Below are 11814 nucleotides of genomic sequence, written 5' to 3' on the forward strand. Positions count from 1 at the left end.
TCATTTTGCTGCTTAGGAGACCTTGGCAATATGATTGGAGGATCATGTATGATAATAGGACCAATGCTTACAACTTTACCAAAGACGGAGTGAAGATTGTGTTACTACCTAGCACTAGTAGAGATAACATTCAATTGAACCTTGCCAGGGATAGTACCAATCTACTAAAGGCGGAGACATAGGTTTCAGATCCAAGGAGGAAATATAAAGAATGTGGTGATCAAAGGCGTATGCATCTGGAGTTAGAAGTTGGCAATTATGTGTTAGTTGTCCTCACCAAAAAAAGATTCTCTGTAGGGGAGTACAACAAGTTGTCCGCCAAGAAAACTAGGCCAGTAGAGATCATTGAGAAGATCAACCCTAATGCTTACTGACTTAAGCTACCAAGCCATACCCTGATGCTAGATGTGTTCAATGGCAAGCACATAGTACCCTACTATGGTGATTCCTCAGATAATGAAAATTCGAGGGTGAATTCTGCTCAACCTATGGGGAATGATGCGGGGCGTATTGAAGAGGTAGCTTATACTTTTCTGGAAAAATGGGACAAACCCTAATAGGGGTATTTTGATAATTTTTTTAGTGGTGAAGTTTAGAACTTTTGAGGGTCCCATTTGATGGAAAATGGGTCAATAAGCACAAGTCACTAGCTTGCCTTGTGAGTTGTGCCAATTTTTGGCCGAATTCCATCATCTTGGCCTCAAAAACAGGGATTTTGTCATTTTAGGAAAGATTTGATTTGGTTATATCTTAGGCTACCAATCTTGGATTTGTACACCATTTTGGGCATTAGCTTTATTTTGTTAAATCTTTTATTTTCCTGTTGTAAATTGAAAACTTGCTGTTTTTGGTAATTTTTTTTTATTTGTCTCCTTTTAGGGTTTATTTTACTGATTTTCCTTGGTCTATTTATTGAAAGCCTTTGGGATAAATTCAGTAGTTGATTTTGATAAAATAAAAGTGTTTCTTCTAATTTTTTCCTCTAAAATCACTGGGTATTCTCAGACTAAAAAGGGTTTTAGTCTTTATTGTTTGACTTGCGCATTTTTAGACTAAACAAGTCATCAACCTTATCATTACTTGGCATTTGTTCACTATGTCATTTTTTGCTCACTACGGTGCCAAACATTATCACCGTTTCCTACTAACATGACAAACATTATTATAGGTTTTTGGCATGGACTTTAGTTTGGTATCTGAGACGGTTCTTAGTATGGATTTTTGGGTTCACTATTTGCCAAGGTTTTTATCACAATTTTTTTTGGTTCAGCATTTATCACGACCTTTTTACATTTTTTTGCATGCCATTTGGTATAGTTTTTAACATGATTTTTGGCACGGCATTTGCATAATTTTTTTTTCATTTGTGAAAAAAATAAATATATATATATAATTAATTTTAATGAAATATATCTTATATTTTATATTAATTTATGAGCAAGATGGATAAAAGTGTTATTACAATCATAAATTCACCAAATCCTTCGACAAGACAATTCAATAAAACTCTAACATATATTATCATTTATGTCTTGAGGAGGATTATTTACCGCATGTATAATAGTGCAAGGTCCAAAATTGTTCATTGGCATATAATTGGCCATTTGTAGTTGGCGTGACAGGTGGTGTGAAAGTGGTAACTTGCATATTAAACAGATCAATACTTTGAACAGGAGTGTCAATAAGATCAACTCAAACTTGACAGTGTATGTGTAAATTTTTATGACATAAATAAACTAATCATATTGTGAAATCAGAATTTAATAAGAAAACATAATAAGTCTAAGATGAAGTCTATTGCACCTGTTATGCAATTGATCCAATGCTTCATGGTGTCATATTAAAAAAAATTAATTTCCATGTGGCAACCTTTGACATGTGGATAACATAAAGCCGAAGGCATATAAATCATTAATATCCACCTTATCATTAATTAATTTGATAAACAAAAGACAAGACTCTAATGAATATATTAAAATACGAAGACCAAATTAATTTTACACCCAATATTTGCATATAATTGAAAGGTAATTGTTTTCAATAAGTTATGTGTTAATGTTGAATGAGATAATTAATTGCTTAAAGTATTTAAAGTTTCAACAAAACACTACAAGAAAAATGGTTAATTGGGCATGGTAAAATTGACATGGAAATAAGCTTAAAACTATGTCAAACTGACTTTGGCACATTATTTGGCATGGAAAAATAATTGTCCCTAAAGAATAAGATCTTGTCTAGCTTGGTCATGCCAAAAGTACATGGGCACATTCTTTAGGATATTTCATACGCACAAGGAATACGGACTAAGAGTGAAGTTTTTATTGAGCATTCATTTGATTTATGCACTGACCATTCAGAGTCTCCCTGCACTTTAAAAAATTCCTACTTTGCCAAGATCATAGGTCATGCACTCATCTTCTTCTGTATAGGGTGAGCGTGTTTTCTTGAGGGCAAGCAATTATTCATATTTTGGGATATTTGATGAGTGCATTTTATACACATATTTTGTATTCCTCTTATTCATATTTTGCTTGTCTTCTTGCATGTGTTTATATATTTTAGTACTATTTTGGGTATCTTTGCATTTTGGATGCAGATTACCAGCTCTTGGTGTCAAAAGAAGAAGCATTGGAGCAAAATTGGCATCAAAAGAACCAAGTTGCAAATAGCCAGAGCAAGCATGGCCTAAGCACAACCGTGCTTTTGAGCCGTGCAGATTGCTAGACTTCAAAAAATATTCAAAAGATGAAGAGCACATTTTTTGTTCCCTAGAGCACGGTCATGCTTATGAAAACATGGCCTAAGAAATGGCATACTTTTAGGCCATGCACTCTACTGTCTAGTAGAAACATTATTGATGCTGAACCCTAGACCCATCTGTAAAGAGCACGACTAAAAAGCATTGCCCAAGAAGGCCATGCTTGGGTCGAAAACTCCTTTTTAAGTCCCAAAGATAGGGTTTCAAAGGAGAGTTTGGCTTAGGGATTTGGGGTGACTTTGAGGCAATCTTCACCGCCATCCTTCTGGAGATTAGAACAATGATTGAGAAGCATGATTCAAAGTGGAGCTTTGCCATCAGATTGTTCCTACAAGTTCAATTGGATATATTGAAAAGCAATATGGAGTCTATGGATCTGTATTTGATTGTTTTATTTGTCTTTTCCATATTGTGTAAACCTATGAGGGGCTAAACGTATCCGTTGCCACGGATTCATGAGCCCATGTGTGAATTTGTATTTTGATTTACTTTCTTGCAATGAGTATGGATTTCTATTGGTTTCTATGTTACAACTCATTTTATATAATTGGATGTGCATGATTCACGTAGATATGATTATAGATCTTGGCGTGTGACCGTAGTTGTAATCAGCATAGGTAATTGCAAAATTGGTCATGCATGATTCCTGTAGATATGGTTGTAGATCTTGCCATATTTGATAACCATAGATATGACATTGCTTGTGAGCACAAGTAGAATTCATAGGATGTACCAGATAGTCATTGCCGGAGAGTCATTACTTATTGCACTAGGATATTGATCCGGGCCGCTACTACCCATCATTACTATTTGCTTATTTCATTCCATGATCTCCTATCTTCTTTTCTCTTCTCTTACCTTTCTTAGATTCATAGATTAGAACCTTTAACCAATCAATGAGCTTACTAGATATTAGAAGATTAACTAGTACCAAAAGTGATGTACTCTCCACAAGTGTACCCCACTAGGAGTAGGGTCGTCAAACCTCAGGGGCCAGACTTGAAATTCTAATTCTTCTTCTATCTCTTGTTAAGATAAAGTAGGGTTTGATTTAAAAAGTAAAATAAAACAAGTAAGAAAGAACAGGAGAAGATAATAGGTAGATTAGGATTGAGAATTTCAACATCAAGAGAGGAATGCCCCAGGACGATTCCTATGAGTTATAGCATGCTAACTGACTTATAATTCCTACTAGGTACATTCTATCGTTCTAGTGTGTGCTCAGAAGCAATGTTGCATCTATGGTTCTCAAATACACCAAGTTTTGCTAGGACAACTGTGGTTTATATACAATGAGTTTTGCAGTCACACAAGGAAACTACCTCCATGGCAATCCACACACCAAGTTTTACCCAAGCTATTGTACAAATCAAACACATCAAGTTATGCAAACACAAGATTAAATACAAGAAACCAAAATAACTCCGTAGAAGATTAGAAGAGAGTATTCAAAGCATACAAAGGACCATAGTTCAACATCTCGGGGCACAATGGATGGTTAGCCCCTCATAGGTGGGTACAACATAGAATAAGCAATAAAAGATCAAAAGAAAGAAGATATGAATCCCTTCTTCTCAAGAACTCTTCCTGGTTGAGGTCCATATGCTAACCCAACTTCCCTTGTTCCTCTGACTCATCCTTGATCTCTTTAGATAGAGTGGAAAAGCTTGATCTTCGACATCATGAAAGTCTTCTCGGTAGAGAAGAAAAATCCGCGAATAAAGATGAGGTGAAACCCTAGAAATCTGGAGTTATATGGCTAATTTCGGGCTCGACATGGTCTGAGCACAGTTGTGGTTGGACCGCACTCTCATTAAGAATTTTGAGTGAACCAGTTAAGTGCTAGCCTAGAATAATTAGTGGGAGGAGCGCGGTCATGCTCTGTCTGTGATCTTCTTATGCACAATTATGCTAGGACCCTTCAAAGCGTGCTTCCCCTGTTTAGTTGAAGATAAGTCAAGATTGAGATTTTCAGGGGGAGAGGCACGATTGTGCTTAGATCGTGCTTCTCCTGAGAGCACCTTCATGCTTGATATTCCGGGGGACAAAGCACGATCTTCACGCTGAGATATTCCGGGGGACAAAGCACGATCATGCTCTGCCCGTGTCAGTCTTGAGCACTTAGCAAAATCTTCACTCTTTTACTCATTTACTCCCGGATTTAACTCCAAGTTGGTTCGTGCTCTAAATTCCTGAATAGGGAACAAATATACCTAGAATAGCATCTCATATAAACAAAATTGTTCTAAACAACAAGAAAATGAACGGATTGAGGGTAAGTAAACTTGATATTATTACTAAAAATGGTGGGTGGTATCTTTATACACATTAGAGGTAGCGTTCTCTTCCAGTAGTCATCAAATGTACACTTGTAATGCCTAAAATTCAACAACTCAAAAGTGGCTTTCACTCTACTAGGGTGATAGATCTTTCTACAATCTTTTTACAAAACCAAAAATACAAAACTGGACTGGTAGGGAATTCCTATTAAGGAATCTGACTTCTCATATATATATATATATATTAAAGGTTATCAGGCTCCATAATTAGGGCAAAGTGATTAAATTTTAGGTCTTTAAATTAAAATTAAGTCTAAAGTTTGGCTCCAACAGCTACTAACACACACATGTCCCCCTAAATTTAAGAATTTCCAATAGAACAATCATAGACCATCATTAGTAAAGCACTCATCCAACAAAGACAAGCGTGCAACCCTCCCTCACACTTGAATGTCATATTAACCTCAATGTAAAGATGTATGACATGCAACACAAAAATAAAGAACAAAAATTGAAAGAGGAGGTTCATGCGACTTCCTTGAACATGGAGAGTGATGCTGCTACTCTCAACATGTGTGCTATTAATCAAAACCACAATTTCTCAAACACGGAGAGTAATGTTGCCGTTCTTAAAGTGGTGCCAACTCCAAGCACCCACACAATCCCTGAGATGAATGGAGACACACAAGTAAAGTTCACAAAAATAATAAAAAGATAAACTGAAATAGAACAACTAAAAGTAAACAAACTAAAATGTCGGTATAGCAGGGGACTCCCCTTGCTAACTGAACTACAATGTCCACAAAAGTAAAAGATAATAACATGATACTAAAACTAAAACATAAAATTGCAGCTTTGTAGTTAGAATGGGTCGCTTTTGGTCTAAGAATCATCACAGGTGGAGAAAAGGAGGATGCACAATGGTCTATAATGCGCTGTAGGCTCACCCCGAGTTATTGAAGGTTAGGATGCTCCGCTAGTAACAAGGGCAAATCCGCATGGGAGTTCTCGGTAGTCACGGCTGGTTATGGAATAACAAGACCCGCCTTGTACAAGCTACTGAAATATATAGGGTTAGATCCACCGGCAATGGATAAGTGCTCCAAATTTTCCAAAAGACTTTTTCCCCTAATGAGTGGTGTAATATATGTAGCGACAAAGATGGTATGCCCCGTGGTGTCTGTGGGCTAATAATGGAAAGAGTTGGCGATGATAAATCCCAAGTGGTATAGAGTCTTATCAATCATGCTAAACAGGTATTGAAACTCTGGGATAGTGATATTATTGGTACCATGATTCTGACTGGTAATGGTGCCACTAAGAAAAGCATTAACAAATCAAAGAGCGGGAGACTTGAGAATAGAAGTTGTAGTGATGCTCGACCAGAAAGGGTGGCCCCAATTGCTCAACCTACTCTAATGAGAAAAATGAGATTCCCCAAGCGGAGGCGAGGACAAAAGTTTGCGATATTCCTCAGTCACTATATAGTATCGCTTGTAAATACCCATGAAGAGAGCGAGCTCGGTGTAACTAAGATGATATTCCTGCCCTCTTTGCTTGAACCGAATGGTGTGGGTATCATCCCAAGTGTCAATGCCTTGACACCTCTCGAAAGTGGCAAGGAACTCAAGTGTCAATTTACCATAGCTTGGCTCATCGACAGAGAGAACCTTGCACCAAGCTTTGACATCTAACAATTGTTCGACCTCATCCCTTAACCTAGCCATGTGCAATGAATCCCAATTGATAATGCGTAAGGTCCCGAACACCCACGTGGAGAGATGGGAATGACATCATAGTAAGTCTGAGATTTGAGGAGTGCCCATATTTAACTGTGATTGAACTCAGTTGGTTCCTAAGGCCCTGATATTATTTGTAAAAGAAGACAACTTTATTAGTCCTAAAAGGTGAAAATTAGGAGAGACATGGTGGTGCAAGGAGTATGCTAATCGTGCTCAACATGAAAGCAAGGGCACGATCATTCTCTAAATAGGACATGAACGTGCTTTGAGTTACCATCGTCCCCAGAGGTCCAACGCAGTACATGCTCAAAAACAAAGAGATATTCGGAAGAAAAACAAGAGTAATCGAGCACAAAATAGTGAGACCCGAGAAAAATTCAGAAGATGGGAAACCAAAATATAAATTCACAAGCAAGACACAACCAGTGGCTTATTGGAATCAGAGATGAAGACTGGGGAAAAGAAGAAGCGGGCATGACCAAATGCTGGTCAACCACTTGAATTCCTCTGAGATTGGATGAATAAGAGGATGAGGAAAGGGGGAAAAAAGTTTAAGAGTCAAAGGTGATGGGAGGACCTTGGTGATGAATGGGCCGAAAAAGAGACATGGGAAAGGCACAACCATTTGCATCACAGCACGGGTGAAGTGCGCTCGTAAGCGGGTACGAGAATTAAGATGGGCACTACTGCGCAAAGCACGGTCATGCTAAAAGTGTGCTCCTCCCCCTAATTTTCTTAGGGAATGTTCTCACTATACCTAAGGGAGAGGCACGATAATATAAAGGGCCTGTAGGCTGTACTCACCGATAGGGCACGATTGTGCTCAGGCCATGGTCGCCTCAGAATGCTTCAAAAACTATGACAAGATTCCCTTGCGTATATCCCGCAAGTACACGGGTTTGTCGAAGTAATAATCCCGGGTGAGCGGGTATCGAATCCACAGGGAGTAGGGAGTAAAGACACTTAATTCGATTCTTAGCTATGTGGAATATCAACAATGATAAGTGTGACAATGATTCAATTCTCAACAATTAAAAGCAACAAGTAAGAGAGCAAAAGTAAGGAGGAGGTAAGGCAATCGATAAAGATGGGGTACTCGGATGATGCTTCACCTAGGATAATCGCTTCAAGTGCAAGAACTCTCTATTATGCTTCCTAATCAATGCAATGGTGAGTCGTGGAAATCCTTACATACATAGTCCCAAATCTAAGGTCAACTATGCCTAACTCTATTCATGTCCCGGAGGAGAGATTAAATAACCTCTCAACCTCGCACTCGAATAAAGTTGCAATGAGCTCTAGGGATTCCAGGTGATAAATCTCTTCCTAATTATAGACCTAACCCTTTGGTCCAAGCGGAAGGTCTCTAACTACAATTAAGCCCTAGATACTAAGATCCCTTCAACGCTTCACTCCGTTGCACGCGCAACTAAGCCCCAGTGGAGATTCATCGCTTAGACCATTCACTCTATTATGGCCGCAAAGAACTCGAGGAACGGGGGTAGAATCTATCACGTCAGAGGGGAAAGGGGATGCTCTTGTACCTCTCGACTCACCCTCTCAATCCTCTCCAACCTAGCTTTGTCTAACGCTCGTAGTGTGTCACTCACTCACAAGGTTACCAATAAGAACTCTCAACCCTAGTGTCACTCTAGGGGAAATGTTCATACAATCAAGCATTTAAGGTTGGAACTCACAATAAACATCAATTTATTGAAAGCATAATAAAGAAGTTCAATGAAACGAATACATCCTAGGGTTCACAATCACCCAAGTACCCACTAGGGGTTTAGCACTCCATGGAGCTAAGTACAATCAAAGAAATCGAATATAAAAGCAATGAATCCATAAATAAACCCCCTCGATGGTCGTGTCGATGGTCTTGTGGAGAATCCTCTACTCGTCGCAAGGGATCCTTTGTCCGGCCTAGAATACACCTCGCCGGATCGATGCCGACGAAAGCTCTCCCAATAACCTTCTTCCAAATGACACGCGATGTCAGAGCCATAGAACCTCTCCAAAACCCTAGCCAATACCCCTCAAAATCCTAGCCGAAGCCCTCTCTCAAGTTGGGGAAAAGATGGAGAAAATAATACCAAAATCGGGGCTAAATCGGCTTTAAATAGGGCTGGAATCGGGCGACTCCACGGGCGTGGACAGTACACGCGCCCTTGCGGAATTTCCACACGGCCGTGGATAATTTCCACACGCCCATGTGGATTCTCTGTTTCTCTGATTTCTCGGCCGGCTGTGAACAGTGCTACTACAGTACATGCTACAGTTTTGCTACATTGCTCTGCTACAGTCTTCGACCTGAATAACTTCCCAATTCCATATTTTCATCGGGGTAACGCAAACGTGCACACGTTTACGTCGTGAATCACTTGCTTCTTCAATAATGTACGCGTTGGTGGATCTCTTGTTCTTATATGAATAAATCAGAATGCTCGAGTGTGACTGCCTTTGTGCCCCTCCAGATGTATGTGCTCACTCGAATGCGAGGAGGGTGGCACACACTCTAGCATCTCACACCTGACCTATGTCTTCGCATTTGAACCTTAGCAAGATTTCCTCCAAAATATATGCATTATGATCCACATTGGCCTATTTCCTTCATACTCGGCCTCACAATCCTACCTGCATAAAAGTAACATAAAAACACACATATTAGTGTAAAAACCTGAGAAAAGTAATGCTCAACATAAGGAATGAACACTTCGCATTCATATCGCACAAGCACTTATCAAACTATAAATAAAGAAAATCAGGGGCACAATCAGGGGCTTTCTTAGCCCGTGCTCGGCTTGAAAAATTCCAGGGCAAAGCCTATCCTCCTCCGAGACAACCAACAAAAACAACTGAGGCAACAAAAAGGTATTGCAAACATGCCGAATGAAAACCAACAATGCCACAAGAGATCAAAAATCACAATGAACACCAGATCTGAATAATAAACGAAAAGAAAACAACAACAATAAGTGTACCAAACACAATCACAAGGAAAACAAAACACATGGGCTGCCTTCCAAGAAATACTTGTTTAATGTCACTAGCTTGACATACTTGTTCAACTGGGGGGTCATGAAAGTAAGAATGCGTTGGCAACTGTGGAAGGAGATTGCTCTTCTCATATTGCATACTGCTTCAAATGATGCCCATTAACTTTAAAAGTCCCGTTAATAGGGTGAAAAATTTCCATCGCACCATGAGAAATGTCTACGTGACCGTGTAGGGTCCCGCCTAACAAGATTTTAGTTTTCCTGAGAAAAGCTTCAATCTTGAGTTAAAAAGGAGAACCGGCTCCCTGACTTGAAATTGCTTATCCTTCCTAAAATGGTTCACACACCCATTTCGTATGTGTACCGCAAGTGCACAGGTTGTTGAAGTAATAAAGTACCCAACGGGTGGGTAGTCGAGTCCACAAGGAATAGATATCTAGAAACAAGAAGTTTGCTACTTAGCTAAAATGAAAATCGATTGGTGATTGTGATTCCAACTATTAATGAAAATAAATGAGAAGAAAAGAGAGTAAGCAAGAGTAATTAGAAGGAATAACAAATGGTAAAATGGGGTACTCGCACAATGCTCACCCTAGGACTATTGTTTCAAGTGCAAGACTAATATTATGCTTCCTAATTAAAGTTTAATGAGTCATGGAAATCCAAAGGTACACGGTCCCAAACCAAAGGTCAACCGTGACTAGCCCTCTATACTATGCCCGAGTGGAAAGGGATACTCTCAACACCTCACATTGTGTGGGACTGCTTGAGGCTCTAGGGACTCCAAGTCATAAACCCTATTTCCTAATCTAGAACAAACCCTTTCTTCGAGGGAAAAGATCCCCAATCACAATTTAGCCCAGCATAAATGATGTCTTAATACTTCATTATCACTCAAGCAACTAAGCCCAGCGGAGAAGATCTCTTAACACTTCACTCTATCGTGATTGCAAAAGAATTCTTGGAACATGGAGGTAGTATAAATCACATCGGTGGGGAAAAGGGACGTTCGGCTACCTCTTGACTCACCCTCTCAACCCTCTTCAATTTTGCTAAGTCTAACCTTAATGAAATGTCACTAATTGAAAATGTTGTCTAGATGGATTCTCAACCCTAGTGTCACTTCAAGGGAAAATCGAACAAATAATCACACAAGATTGAAACTCAATTAAAACATCAATTAAAGGCAATACAATAGAAGTTATTAAAACAAATTCATCCTAGGGTTTACAACTACAAGAGCCCACTAGGGGTTTAGCGCTCGATGGAGCAATACAAAATCAAAGATGAAATCAAAAGTGAATGTAGAAACTCCATAAAGAAAAGCCCCATTGCTTTCCATGATGATGGTCCTGAACAGCCACTTCTTCTTTCAATAAATACTCCTCCGTCGAGCCTAGGGCACACCTTGCCGAATCAATGCCGTTGAAAGCTGCACCAATAACTCTCCTTCGAAGGAAATCATTGTTAAATTCATAGAAATGCTCCAAAATCCCAGCAAAAGCCTCTCCAAGCCATAGCCATGCTCTCTGCAAAAGATAGCAAAAGGATTCCCCAAGAGATATCTCAAAGCAGTATTCAAAGGGATGAAATCAAGATTTCATACGCCTTTGTGCAAATTTCACACAAGCATGTGAATTTTTAGGCTTTTCATTTTCTGTGCGCTGTGAACAGTAACTGCTACAGTTCTTTGCTACAATGCTCCTGAAATCATCTTCTTCCATTAAGGCCGCATGGTTGGGCACACATCCATGCAGTAAATCATGTCGCATCTTCATTTTAAACACATTGACAAAGCTCTTGACAATATTACACAAGTTGGAGCATATATGTGTGACTGCGTTTCTGCCCCTCCAATTTGTAGATTCACTTGAACATTTGGGAGGTTGGCACACACCCATATGCCTATGATCACAACTTGTAGCTTGATCCTTCTTTGGTATAAGAGATTCCTCAAAAATTGCGTTCATGATCTATATTTGCTTTTTTTCTTCCAAACTTGTCTCCACAACCCTAAATGAATCAAAAGAACACAA

The sequence above is a fragment of the Dioscorea cayenensis genome, chromosome 16 (assembly GCF_009730915.1).
Source record: "Dioscorea cayenensis subsp. rotundata cultivar TDr96_F1 chromosome 16, TDr96_F1_v2_PseudoChromosome.rev07_lg8_w22 25.fasta, whole genome shotgun sequence".
Classification (NCBI taxonomy): Eukaryota; Viridiplantae; Streptophyta; class Magnoliopsida; order Dioscoreales; family Dioscoreaceae; genus Dioscorea; species Dioscorea cayenensis.